This window comes from Suricata suricatta, chromosome 11 (genome assembly GCF_006229205.1).
Source record: "Suricata suricatta isolate VVHF042 chromosome 11, meerkat_22Aug2017_6uvM2_HiC, whole genome shotgun sequence".
NCBI classification, from domain to species: domain Eukaryota; kingdom Metazoa; phylum Chordata; class Mammalia; order Carnivora; family Herpestidae; genus Suricata; species Suricata suricatta.
In genome coordinates, this window is record NC_043710.1 from 55,953,258 (window position 1) to 55,968,799 (window position 15,542).

The following is a 15,542-nucleotide window of genomic DNA, read 5'->3' on the forward strand; positions in this document are numbered from 1 at the left end:
TGGAGTAAAATTGCTGTCATATGGTACTTGCATGTTTAGTTTTTTAAAAAAACTGCCAAGCTGCTCTCCAGAGTAGTTGTCCCATTTTACATTCCCACCAGCAATGTATCTATGAGTGAACTAATTTCTCTGCATCCTTGCCAGCATTTGGCATTGTCACTATTTTTATTTTAGACTTCTGATGGGTGTGTAATGGTATTTTTTGTAACTTTTAATTTGTATTTCTCTAGTGGCTAATGATGTTGAACATCTTTTCATGTGCTTGATTTCAACCTGAATATCCTCTTCAATGAAATGTCTCTTCATGTATTTTGCCTATTTTCTAATTATGTATGCAGGCGTTTTTGGGTTTTTTTACTGTTCAGTTTTTAGACTTCTTTATATATTCTAAATACTAGTCCTTTGTCAGATACATGGTTTGTAAATAGTCTCTCCCACTTTTTGGCTTCTATTTTCATCCTCTTAATAAGGTCTTTTGAAAATCAAATGTTTGTAATTTTGATGAGGTCCAACTTACCTACTTTTCTTTTCATGGACTGTGCTTTTGGGCTAAGAAATCTTTGCCTACCCCTAGATCCTAAGTACCTTATCCTGTGTGTTTCCCTAAGTTTTGAAACTTTGGTCATTATTTTTAAATTTTGTTTTGCCTATGGATGTTCCAGTACTCCAGCACCATTTTTTCAAAAGTCTATGTTTCCAACATTTATTGCTTTTACAGCTTTGTTACAAACCAATTGGGCATAAATCCCTATCAGATACCAACAACATTTTTCACAGAACAAGAACAAATAATACTAAAGTTTGTGTGAAACCACAAAAGCCAAAATAGCCAAAGCAGTCTTGAAAAAGAAAAACAAAACTGGAGGTACCACAATGACAGATTTCAAGATATACTACAAAGCTGTAGTAATCAAATAGTAGGGTAGTGGTAAAAAAAAAAATAGACACATAGATCAACAGAACAGAATTGAAAACCCCGAAATAAACTCTTGGTTATATGGTCAATTAATCTGTGACAAAGGAGGCAAGAATATGCAATGGGAAAAAGATAATCTCCTCAGCAAATGGTGTTGGGGAAACGACATTTACATGCAGAAGAATGAAACTGGACCACTTTCTTACTCTATACATGAAAATAAACTCAAAATATATTTAAAACCTAAATGTGAGACCTGAAACCATAAAATTCCTTGAAGAAAGGATACACAGTAATCTCTTTGATATCAGCTGTAGAAACATTTTTCTAGATATGTCTTCTTTGAAAAGGGAAACCAAGGCAACTATAAATTATTGGGACCACACCAAAATAAAAAGCTTCTGCACAGTGAAGGAAAGCATCAACAAAACAAAAAGACAAGCCACTGAATGGGAGAAGATAATTGCAAATTGTATATCCAATAAGAAGTAAATATCCAAAATATATAAAGAATACAACTTAGCACCAAAAAAAATCACAAATAATCCAATTAAATGTGGACAAAGACATGAACAGACATTTTCCCAAAGGAGACATACAGATGGCCAACAACATGTGAAAACATGCTCAACATCACTCATCATCAGGGAAATGCAAATAAAAACCATAATGAGATATCACCTCATGCCTGTCAGAATGGCTAAAATAAAAAACAAGAAACAACAAGTGTTGGTGAGGATGTGAAGAAAAAGAAAGCCTCATACACTATTGGTAGGAATGCAAACAGGTGCAGCCACTGTGGAAAATAGTATGGAGCTCATCAAAAAATTAAGAATAAAATTGCCATATGAATCAGTAATTCCACTACTAGATATTTACCTAAAGAAAATGAAAATACTAATTCAAAAAGATATATGTTCCCCTATGATCATCACAGCATTATTTACAATAGCCAAGATATGGAAACAACCCACGTGTCCATTGACTGATAAATGGACAAAGAAGATGTGGTCCATATATACAATGGAATATTACTCAGCCATAAAAATAAGAATGAACTCTTGTCATTTGCAACAGCATGGATGAACCTAGAAGGGTATAATGCTAAGTGAATTAAGTTAGTCAGAGAAAGACAAATGCCATATGGTTTTATTCATATGTGGAATTTAAGAAAGAAGTGAATGAAGAAAAAAGATAAACCAAGAAGCAGACTTATAACTATAGAGAACAAACTGATAGTTCCCAGAAGGGAGGTGGGGGGCGAGGTAGAGGATGTGTGAAATAAGGTCAAGGGGATTAAGAGTACCGAGTATTGTATAGAATGGTTGAATCACTATATTGTACATCTGAAACTAATGTAACACTGCATGTTAATTGTACTGGAATTAAAAAGTAAATAAATAATTTAAAAATTATTTTAATCATGTTCTATTTGTTTCAGTCATTATAATAAAGAGTGTTTTATGTTAAATAAAAACCCCACAGGGGCGCTTGGCTGGCTCAATCGGAAGAGCATGTAGCTTTTGATCTTGTGGTCATGAGTTTGAGTCCCATGTTGGGTGTAGAGATTGCAAAAAACAAACCCCTCAGAAACCAGTTGGGCACATTTGTATGGGCTGATTTCAGGATTCTATGATTGATCTGTGTCTTTTCCTCCATGCTAATTGATGTGTCTTTCACCACACTAATACCATATATTTAATTTTTTGTAATGTTTATTCATTTTTTGGGAGACAGAGTGGCAGAGGGGCAGAGAGAGAGACACACACAGAATCTGAAGCAGGCCCCAGGCTCCAAACCATCAGCACAGAGCCCAATATGGGGCTCAAACCCATGAAGCATGGGATCATGACTTGGGCTGAGGTCGGACGCTTAACTCACTGAGCCACCCAGGTGCCCCACTGATACCATGTATTATTGATTGCTATAACTATATAATGTCTTATAATAAAATATTTTCATTCCTTCCACTTTATTCTTTTTTTCCAGAATTGTTTTAGTTATTGTAAATTGTTGTCGTTTTTTGCCTTTCCATATAAACTTTAGAATAACCTTGTATATATCTAAAAAATTATTGATGGAATTGCACTGAGCACGTATATCAATTTGGGAAGAATTGACATATTTGCTATATAGGGTCTTGAAGTCCATGAAGATAGTGTGCCTCACCATTTATTTAGATCTTCTTTGACTTCTTTCATCAGCATCTTGTACTTTTCAGCATACAAATCTATACATGTTTTGTTAGATTTATACCTAAATATTTCTCTTTTTTGAGCAACTCTAAATGGTATTGTATTTTTAATTTCTGTGTCCATGTGTTCATTGCAAATACATAGAAATGTGACTGATTTTTGTATGTTTATTTTGCATCCTGCAAGATACCTTGCTAAACTCACTTATTAGCCATCGGAATTTTAGGTAGATTCCTTAGGATTTTCTATGTAGATAATTTTGTGCCATCTGCAAATAGAGACAGTTCTATTTTCTTCCTTTCTGATGGGTATGCATTTAATTTTTTTGTTTTGCCTTGAGGTACTGACTAGAACTTCCAGTACTATGGTGAATAGAGTAGTAAGAGCAGACCTCCTTGCCTTTTTCTAGTTTTAAGGGAAAAGCATTTATCTTTCACTGTTAAATAAACTGTTAGTTGTAGGCTTGTTGTAGATGATCTTTATTAAGTTGAGGAAGTTTCCCTCTATTCATGTTTTCCTAAGAGTTTTTTTTTAAATCATGAAGGATGTTGAATCCTGTCAAAATTTTTTTATTTTGTAGTGATACATGATCATGTGATTTTTTCTTCTTTACCCTGTTATTGGTAGATATCATTACTGATTTTTGAATGTTGACTAGCCTTGCAAAGCTGGAATAAATCCCACTTGGTTATGGTGTATCATTCTTTTTATACATCAATGTATTTGGTTTGCTAATATTTTGTTGACAAGTTTTGTATCTAAGTTTATGATAGATATTGGTCTAAAGTTTTCTTTTTTTGTGTGTCTTTGGTTTTGGTATAGGTTAATACTAGATTCATAAAATGAATTGTGAAGTGTTTTTGCTTTTCTGTTTTCTGGAAGTGATTGTGTAGATTGCCTTTATTCTTTTTTAAACATTTGGTAGAATCTCTGTAAAATCATCTGATCTGGAGATTTCTTTTCAGAAGTTTTTTTTTTAATTTTTTAAAATGTTTTTTATTAATTTTTGATACAGGAGAGACAGAGCATGAGAGGGGGAGGGTCAGGGAGAGAAGGAGACACAGAACTGGAAGCAGGCTCCAGGCTCTGAGCTAGCCGCCAGCACAGAGCCTGACGTGGGGCTCGAACCCACGAATGTGAGATCTGACCTGAGCCGAAGTCGGAGGCTCAACCGACTGAGCCACCCAGGCGCCCCTCTTTTCAGAAGTTTTAAAATTACAAATTCAGTTATATTAATAATTATAGGTTTATTAAAAGCATCTATTTCATATGGATGAATCGTAGTAGTTTGTGTTTTTCAAGGAATTGGTCCATTTCATCTAAGTTGTTGAATTATGTGTATAGAGTTGTTTGTGGTACTCACTACTTATCCTATTAAATCTTACGTTGACTGTAATGATGTCCATTTTGTCATTCCTGATCTTGGTAATTTGTGTTCTCTCTCTTTTTGTTTGTCTTGTTACAGATTTGGCGATTTAATTTTTTTCAAAGAATTGGCTCTTTGTTTCATTGTTTTCATTGTTTTTATGTTTCTAATTTCATGGATTTCTGCTCTTTATTATTTCCCTCTTTCTACTTGCTCTGGATTTATTTTGCTCTTCTTTTCCAAATGATTTCTATGTGGGAGCTTAGAGGATTGATTTCAAATTTTTCCTCTTCTCTAGTGTATGGATTTACTGCTACAAATTTTTTTTCCTCAGTGTGACTTTAGCTATATCCCACAAAATTTGAGACATTGTATAGTCTTTTCATTAAGTTTAATGTATCTTTTTTTTTTAAATTTCCTTTGAGTCTTCCTTTGTGACTTATAGATTATTTCTAGGTATGTTGTGTTCCTGTTATCTTTCTGTTACTGACTCCTAGAATACACTATATGATTATAATTCTTTAAAAAAAAAGTTTCTTAATGGCCTAGCATGTGGTCTGTCTTGGTATATGTTCTGTGGGCAGGTTAAAAAATGTATATTCTGCTGTTGTTGGGTGCAGTATTCTTTAAATTTTAATTAGCATCTGTGGTAGATGGTGTTGGTGAGTTCTAAATCCTTGCTGATTTTCTATCTAGTTGTTCTACCAATTGTTCAGAGGAGGGTGTTGAAGTCTCCAAATATAATTATGAGTTTACCTATTTCTCATGTGAGTCCTGTTAGTTTTTGCTTTGTATATTTTGTAGCTCTGTTGTTTGGTGTATATCCATTTACGATTGCAATGTCTTATTGGCAAATCGATCCTTTTATCATTTTTTAATGTTCTGCTCTGTCTCTGAGAACTTTCTTTGCTTTGAAGCTTACTTTGTCTGATATTGTTATAGGCACTCCTGCTTTCCTTTGATTAATCTTGCATAATATATCTTTTTCCATCCTTTTACTTTCAATCTGCCTTTTCATTATACTTAAAGTGAGTTTCTTGTAGACAACATAGAGTTGGGTCATGCTTTTCCTCTGTACTCTGCCAATCTCTGTCTTTTAATTTGTATATTTAGCCCATTTAGACTTAATGTAATTATTGACATATTAAAGCTTAAGCCTGATATTTTATTTTTCTGTTTGTTCTCTTTATTATTTCTGTTTCTTTTTACTGTTTCCTGTGCTTGACATCACTAATCATCAGCAAATATAAGTTAAAACTATAACAAAGTGATATTACACATTCACCAGAATAGATACAATGAAAAACACTGAAAACATCAAGTGTTGACATGGTTGCAGAGCAACCAGAAGTTTCATACAATGTTGTTGGCAGTATAAAATGGTACAAACATTTCTTATGAAACTGAATACACACCTATGCTATGACCCAATTTTTTCCCTAGGAATTTACCCATTATAAATGAAAACATTTATACCACAAAAAAGATTTATATAATTACATTCACTGCAACTTTTATTTATTAAAATCCCAAACTAGAAGTGGTCCATGTGTCTATCAATAAGAGAATGGATATATAGTGGTATTTTTATATAAAGGAATGTTGCTCAGCAATTAAACTATCTTCCATGAGTAGCATAATGTGTGTTTCACAAGAGTCTCAAGTACTATGACTATGAAGAAGATGAAGATAAGCCCACATCTACTGCACAACCAAAAGTAGTATCACTTGTACATACATATCCAGAACTTAAGTCACATGACCACATATAGCTTTAAGAGGGTTTGAAAATACAGTCTTCTGCTGGGTCATCTTTTGCCTAGTTAAAAATTGGGCAATCTATTAATAAAATAAAAATGGGATATGTGGCAGTCACTGTCATAATTAAATTGAAAAACTAACAAAGGTGATATAAATTTACAGTTGTAGACATTTGCTTAAATATTGCTTTTTATTTCATTGTTTTCTATATTTTGGATTCTGTAAAAAAAAAAGAGAGAGGAATGGTTCTAAATATTTTCTGGGCTCTTGAGAAGCTTGTCAGCTTCAGGTGCTGGGCTTGTGGTGCCTAATGGATAGAAGGTATCTGAGGATGATGAGGCCACTGAGAGAGGGAAGGTGTGATCTCTCTCAGCCCCAGCCCTTGTCCTAGACAAAAAAGTAGCCTTTCAAAGTGTTTGGGGCCAGATTCAGCATGCAAATTGTGGGACTAAGGGAGTACAGATGCTCAGACAAAAAAAAATCAACTAATCCTTATGTAGCTGGGTAATAGTCTATGGGGGTCGGGGAGGAGGAAGTGGAGGGTAGAGGGAAGGGAATAACCACCAGAATGAGGCTCAGGCTAAGAAATTGGGAAGGGAGACAGTGTAACATGGACAGACATATACAATGGTAGGTTTTAGAGCAGATTACAAACGTCATTGTGAGTCATCAGTGGCAGTGCTGTTGTTTAAAAATAAACATAGTATTCAGATAGCTCCGGGGTCTGAGGGGAAAAATAGAGGTTGGATTTTATAAGCCCAGTCCCAAGGAACCTACAGTCTATAAATAAATATGTATAGTATGGGGAAAGTAACTCATGACTCAGTTCTTGGAAAAGATGAACTCAGTGCTCTAGTCTGAGAAAGGTGCTGATGGGAATTGGAAGGATCCCTGGGCTGGAAGACTGGGATCTGGGTTCATGTTCTGTGTCTTTCACCATTTGAGAATATGAATTCCTTTGGATTAGGTCATACATACTTTGATCCCTAGATCTCCGCCTACCCTAATGCCTGGCACACAGTAAGTTTTTAGTGAATATTTGCAGAGTGAATGAGTGATTTATTGATAAATAACTGGCTGTATGTCTTTGAACTGAGACCTTTTACCAGGGGTCTTGACCATAAAAGGAAACAGTGAGTCAAGGTGGCCCTCAGGTCCCTAGTGACCCTAAATTTTCAGGACATGAGGATGGATGTTTGACTACCATCACCTAAAAAGTATGTATCTCATAGCATTCAATGTAAATTCAACCCACAAGCTTCAACTCAAAGACTACCTCCTCCATATACCTCCCTGGCCTCTTCCTCAATAACTTGTCTATACCCCTGCTAATACATAGTCTGCCTAGATTATTGTGGGTTCAATTGATCACCCTCCCACCCACCCCACTTGATCTATGACCTGAGAATATAAAAATAAAGCTAACACCATACACAGGGCACTCTAAAAGTTTAAAATCATCAATGCATTTAATATCTTAACTTATAAAGTAGGTACTATTATTTCCCTCATTTCACAGATGAAGAGACTGAGGCACAGAGTGAGTACCTTGCTTACTATTAAGCTGCTAGTAAGTGCTAGGGATAGGATTCAAATCTGGGTAGTCAGGCTATGGAATCCATGCCTTTACCCAGGATTCAAATACCCCATAGCATGCATCTCATGGTTTGGCACATAATAGGTACTCAACAAAAATGTTTGTTAAATAAACAAAAGCAATAACCTGAAAGCTGGGTGAAGAGCCTGCAGGTCCCCTGAGCACCAATCTGCCTACTGAGTCCCAGCTTTTCTTCAACATATGGGGTTAGTGTGTTATTCCATCTGTTCATTCATCTATCCCTCCCTTTATTGGTCCATTCAATGAACAGTTACTGTCTTACCCTACCCCCCAGTGAGTGCCAGTGATACAAAATGGATTGGCACAAAAGTAGAGACAGAAGTATCCACAGACAATGGCAGTACAGGATTACATGAGCAACACAAGAGAGAGAGCCACGCTAACTCTACCTGAGTGGGGTCAGGGAACACTTTTTGGTCTATGTGACAAAATTCAATTTGGTGTTTTTAAAATCTGCTCCAGGTCCTTGTTGGACCAGGGACCCGCCTGATTCCAGTCCATATAACTGGAGTCAGAATAGCCACTTCCCAGCTGCTGGATGCAATCTTGTCCCGAGGATCAATAGCACTGTCTGTGGTCTGAATCCTGGTGTCTTGATTGGCTACTGTGCCCCTAGATTGAGCCATACCCCTTTGGACCCTTATTCTGATCGTTTGTCCTGACCCTTTAGCTCCAGGATCACAGCCAACCATGGTCCCCTTGCCAGATCACATCAGCTCCCTCCCTTTCCTGATTGGCAATGGCCAGGGGCCCAGCGTGACCCTAAGCATATGATGACATAGATCTGGGACCCCTCAGTTCCCTGATCTCTAGTTTGTTGATCTTCTCAGCTTCTAAGGAGTCACAGGTGAAATGAAGCAAGGACTAGAGCCAGAGCAGGCCTGTAAGGGCTCTGCGATGCTTGGTAAACTTGGCTTGTTAGCGCTGTACTGACCTCAGAAATCAGTCAGATCACTGCCCTTCCTAAGGTTCAGGAAAGGCAAGGAAACCACCAAAGAACATACAGGGAAGGAAATGGAACTGGAGCTCAGGGATCCTGACTACCAGCCTAGTGTTCTTTCTGTTATACTATGGATTCTGAAACCCATTTTTAGTAATGGAGCCTTCCTATTAAATTTTTACATAGCTCCCCATTGTACAAAGCAGAATGCCTCTGCTTCTTGGCCTCTCCCTCCCTGTCTCAGCCTTTAAGTCACTTTTTTTTTTTTTTTGGTGTCTCATTGTGGTTTTAATTTTAATTTCTTTAATGCCAACAGATGTTGAGCATCTTTTCATATGTTTATTTGCCATCTATAGATCCTCTATGAAGTGACTGATCAGGTCTTTTGCCCATTTTCTTTTTTTTTTTTTCGTCTTTTATTTTCAAGTTAGTTAACATTCAGTATACTCTTGGCTTCAGGAGTAGAACCCAGTAATTCATCTCTTATATGTTGTGCCCAGTGCTCATCCTGACAAGTGCCCTCCTAATGCCCATCACCCATTTAACCCACCTCCATTAACCCTTAGTTTGTTCTCTGTATTTAAGAGTCTCTTATGGTTTGCCTCCCTCTCTGTTTTTTTTTTAATCTTATTTTTCTTATTTTTTTTATCATTAGCTCTCAAAAGTAGAAGTTGAAGTTGGTCCAGTGAGATCTTAAGCCCATGCATAGATGGCAGTTGTCTCCCTCAGCCTGTTTCCATCTGTCTCACCTTCCACACTATATTCAGAGACCCTCCCAAAACCCAGACTGTCTGTGCCATCCCCCAGTTTAAAAATGTCCATCCATATATTTGAACAACAATGTTTATTAAATGCTTTATTGTGCCAGGTAGCAGTGCAATAAACAAGACAGTCTCTGCCTGCTTTGGGTGAGTGGGGGAGACAAAAAAAAACAACAAACAAACAAAAACCTATGGACAATCACACAAATTACTAAACAGGGGGTGCTGACTGAAAATAAATCAGGAGGATGGCTTGAGGCCAGAGAGCTGCATAGGGGCCAGATCTGGAAAGTCTTAAGTTTCACTAAAGTTACTAAGAGCAAAGGGAATGCAGTGAATAGTTTTCAGCAAGATAGCAATTCTGATGCTATTTATGTTTTAATATCATGCTGGTTGCTCTGCAGGGAGCAGGAGGGAGGAAGGCAAGAGTGGAAGCAGAGAGGCCTCTTAAAAAGAAATAGTGGTGTGGCGTGCCTCAGTCTGTTAAGTGTCCGACTCTTGATTTCTGTAATAATCTCACGGCTCATGACATTGGGCTTTGTGCTGACAGTGTGGAGCCTGCTTAAGATTCTCTCTTCTCTCTCCCCTGCTAACACACACACACACACACTCTGTCTCTCAAAAAAAAAAACAAACAAAAAAACCCACCTTTTTTTTCTTAAAAAAGAAGAGATTGTTGTAGCCCAAGTGAGAGATGATGGCTGCCTGGGCTGGATGGGCATGGCAGAGATGGAAAGAAAAGAGAAATTTAAGATATATTCTGGAGGCAGAATCCACAGGCCTAGCTGATGATTGGATATGTGGGGAGTGAGGAAAAATGAGGAATCAAGGATGCAATAGCTCCCATGGACCAGTGCAAGAGGGGTCTCTTCCTTGAGCCTTGTGCTTTAGAAGCCATATGTATCACCTCCTTCCCTGGCATATGCACATCCCTCCCCCCAGAGTTCTGTAAAGAATGTGTGACTGACTTGACACTCAAGAGCTGGTGCTTACTGCCAGCACTGCATGTCCTGTACACCAAACATTTCTTTTTGTGCCTAACCTTCACATGTCTTGCTTTACATCCACGATACAAAAAAAAAAAATGGTATGTTATACATACAATAAAAGAATACATTTAAGTGCACAGTTTGAGGAGATGAATATACCCACCTGTGTAACCACCATCCCACTCAATCATGGATGCAGACCATTCTCATTACATGGCTGAAGTTCTGTGGCTTGTGCTGCTGCCTAGATCAGAACTGGACACTGCTTTGGAGGATGCGGAGCCTGTGAGTGGCAGAGCTCTTGGGTGGAAGAAGAGATAAGCACATGAACAGGTCCTATGGAATCATTTCTCTCAAGTAGCCTGAGTGCATAATGAGACATCATTTCCCAGAGGAGCAGAGTCCACTTGTTTGCTTCTCTTTGTGTTCCAATTTGTGGTCCATGAGGAACCCAAGAATAGCTTTGTATTTGTAACAGTTGCACATGACAGTTAATAAATATGTTGAATATTAAAAAATCATACAACTTTTGCATGTGTTTATATGTAAACATATGGACATGGTCTGATTATAACATGTGTGAGCATGATACTGATTCTGGTTTTTTGCTTTTTTTTTTGAGAGAGAGAGATGTGGGGCAGGGGCAGAGGGAGAGGGAGAGAGAGAATCTTAAGCAAGCTCTACACCCAGTGCAGAGCTCAACACGGGGCTGCATCTCACAACCCTGAGATAATGACCCGAGCCAAAATCAAGAGATGGATGTTTAACTGACTGAGCCACCCAGGCACCTCAGCATGATACAGATTTTTTATGGACTTAAATATTGCTTTAAGGACCAATGAAAATCACAGTATAACTGGTGATGATTTATATAATAAATTAAAATATTTGTGTTATAATTTATTACATATGTTAATTTTTATAAATTTACTTATCCCCCTATACCCCTCCCCTCTGGGAACCATCTGCTTGTTCTCTATAGTTAAGAATCTGTTTCTTGGTTTCTCTCTCTATTTTTCCTTGGTTCATTTGTTTTATTTCTTAAATTCCACACATATATGAAATTGTATGGTATTTAGCTTTCTCTGACTGCCTTATTTCACTTAGCATTATGCTCTCTAACTCAATCCATGTTGTTGCAAATGACAAGATTTCATTCTTTTTTATGACTCAATAATATTCCTTTGTATATATACACCACATCTTCCTTGTCCATTCAGCTATCAGTGGACATTTGGGCTGCTTCCATAATTTGTAAATAATGCTGCCATAAACATAGGGTTCCGTGTATCCCTTTGAATTATTGTTTTTTGTTTTTGTTTGTTTGTGGGTAAATGCCCGGTAGTGCAATTACTAGATTAAAGGGTAGTTTTATTTTTACATTTTTGAGGAATCACTATTTTTCACAGTGGCTGCACCAGTTTGTATTTCTACCAACAGTGAATGAGGATTCGTTTTTCTGCACATCCTCACCAACACTTGTTGTTTCTTGTGTTTTTGACATTAGCCACTCTGGTGTGAGGTGATACCTCATTGTGGTTTTGCTTTGCATTTCCTTGATGATGAGTGATATTGAACATTTATTCATGTGTCTGTTGGCCATTTGTATGTCTTCTTTGGAGAATTGTCTATTCATGTCTTCTGCCCATTTTAAAATCAGATTATTTGATTTTTGGCTGTTGAGTTGTGTAAGTTCTTTGTATATTTTGGATACAAACCCACTATTAGATATGTTATTTGAAAATATCTTCTCCTATTTAGTTGATTTTCTTTTAGTTTTGTTGATTGTTTCCTTTACTATGCAAAAGTTTTTAATTTTGATGTAGTCCCAATAGTTTATTTTTGCTTCTATTTCCTTTGCCTCAAGATACATATCTAGAAAAGTTTTGCTACTGCCAAGGTCAGAGAAATTATTTCCTGTGCTCTCTTCGAGGATTTTTATGGTTTCAGGTCTCACATTTAGGTCTTCAATCCATTTTGAATTTATTTTGTATATTGTGTAATAAAGTGGTCCAGTTCCTTTTTTTCCCCATGTTGCTGTCCAGTTTCCTCAACACCATTTGAGGAAGAGATTGTCTTCTTCCCATTGGATATTCTTTCTTATTTTGTCAAAGATCAATTGACCATATCATTGTGGGTTCCTTTCTGGGTTTTCTATTCTGTTCTATTGATTCCATATCTTCTTTGGTGCCAATATTGTTTTGATTTCTATAGCTTCAAATGTAACTTAAAAATCTAGAACTGTGATGTCTCCAACTTTTTTCTTTTTCATGATTGCTTTGGCTATTCAGGGTCATTTGTAGTTCCATACACATTGTAGGATTGCTTATTCTAGCTCTGTGCAAAATGCTGTTAGTATTTTGATAGAGATTACATTAAATCTGTAGATTGCTTTAGATAGTATAGACGTTTAATGATATTTGTTCTTCCAACCCATGATCATGGAATGTCTTTCCATTTCTTTGTGTCATCTTGAATTTCTTTCCTCAGTGTTGTTTTCAGAGTATAGGTCTTTCACTTCTTTGGTTAACTTTATTCCTAGGTATTTTATTAGGTTTGGTGCAATTGTAAATGGGATTGTTTTCTTATTTTCTCTTTCGGCTGCTTTATTATTAATATACAGAAATGCAACAGATTTCAGTATGTTGATTTTATATCTTGCAACTTTACTGAATATATTTATTAGTCCTAGCAGTTTTTTGGTGGCATCTTTAGGGTTTTCTAAATATAGTATTATGTCATTTGCAAATGGTCAAAGTTTTCTTCCTTGCCAATTTGGATGCCTTTTATTTCTTTTTGTTTTCTGACTGCTGTGGCTAGGACTTCCAGTACTATGTTGAATAGAAGTGGTAAGAGAGGACATCCTTCTCTTGTTCTTGACCTTAGGGAGAAAGCTCTCAGTTTTATAATTTATTACATATTTTAATTTTTACAAATGTATTTTATACATAAATATAATTATCATGAAATATATGATGTATTATGTGTTCCCATAACAAAATTTGACCATAATATATAAAATTCATGATACATTTTTAAATCTTTGCCTTTAAAGTTTTATTGACAATTCCAGTTATTACTGGAAAGTTTTTCCAAATTGAAATTAGTAAGTAGAAAAAAAGTCTAAAATATACAGTGATTCAACAAAGTTTATTTAATTTTGGACCTTATTGTCAATCAAATGGAACTATTTGAAAAATATTGAGTATAACTATGTAATTAGTGATTTTGCTAAAATAAAGGCAAGAACAAATATTATGAAATACATGATCATTTATGAATCATATATTTCTTTTTTACATAAATATTACTATCCATCAAAAGAACACATTAGATTCAGTCATCTTTGATATTTTGACAGCTTTCAATCATAAACTATCCAGAGCTTATGGACACATAAGAAACCAGACACAAAAGAGTATGTTGCCTAATTCCATTTAAATGAAGTCCTATAACAGGCAAAACTAACCTAGGGTGATAGAAATTAGATGGGTGATTCCCTGTGGGAGAGAGGAGGGGAAATTGGCTACAAATAGGCATAGGGAAACTTTCTAGGGTAATAGTAATTGACTGGGGTGGTAGTTACACAATGTATTTGTCAAAGCTCCTCAAGCTATGCCCTTAAAATGTGTGCATTTTATCATATGTAAAAATACCTCAATAAAGTTAAGGAGATTTTATCTCTTAATAAATATGTAATTGACTCAACCCGATGTATAACATCTAACTATTTGGGATTATGGCATTGTATTGTTGGCCTAGGCCCAGAGATAACACCTTGGTTTCCAGCAAGAGGCCCTAGGCAGACGAGGGTAACATTACTGAGATGGGGAAGCATAGGAGGGTTATATTTGATGGGGGCAGAACACATGTGCAGCTGGTGCATTTCAGGACTTCAGGACAGTTGTGCCTCTTAGGAAGACCACTGCTGCTCTGAGCCCCCTTGCTACCCCAGATGCCTGGGCTTTCTCCTGGGACCCTCAGATCTTCCGACTCACCAGCATCTAAAGTGTTAATACCTGGCACACCTATGGGCCTTCATGTTGCTGATCCCAAACCTTGGGGACCTGCTTGTGCCTCTGCTATAAATAATTTTAATATCTCTGCTGGTGGGTTTTGGGCAAGGAAACATGTAAGCCAGGGTTTATTCTGGGAAATATAAACTTAGAGATGACTATAAGACACCCAAGCATAAATATCAATACAATATATATAAATGGGTAGACATTGAGAGGTGAGGTCTGGGCTGGACATGGAGATGTTGGCTCCCCACTGTCAACACAAGTCTGTCCTGACTCCCTTAGGTTGATCATCCAGCCCCCACCTATCTTACCAGCTCAAAGTCCTGCCACCTCCCTGCCAGGTCCCCTGTCTTCTTCTTGCTGCTTCCTGATCACTCTGTGTTCTAGGACATGCTATGCCTCGGCCTGGAATGACCTATGATGTCTTCTCCACTGGCCACACTTCTAACTCATCCTCACTTCTCTCCTCATCCCGAGGCCTTCTACTTCCTGTTCTGCCTATCACGGCCCTCGGTAGATAAGAGAGCACACTGCTTTGTACACTTCTGTTTAGATCCCTGCCTCTTGCACTAGGCTATTAGCTTCTTCCAGGTTAGGATGGTGTCTGGTGGCTCTCCGGGCCCACCCGAGGCCCTTACTTATATGGAGCTATTTTCCAGAAAACACTGAAGGAAGGGGTGGTAATTCACAGTCCTGATGGTATTTACCACAGCCCCACCCTCACTCCATAGCCTCTGTGTATGTTGAGTCACATATTTAGACAAGCTAGACTTGCTCTTCTTAAAAGAATAGGCTCTTTAATGGAAAAGACCATTCCTTACACATCAGTTCTCACTATCTCACAGTCTGAGAAAGAGCACACAAAAGAAAAGAATGGAGGAGCTCAGTCAGTTGGAGTTTAATCTCAGCCTGGACTCTTAAGAGCTGAGTAGCCTTAGGGAAGTTACTTAACCTCTCTGAGCCTCAGATTTCTC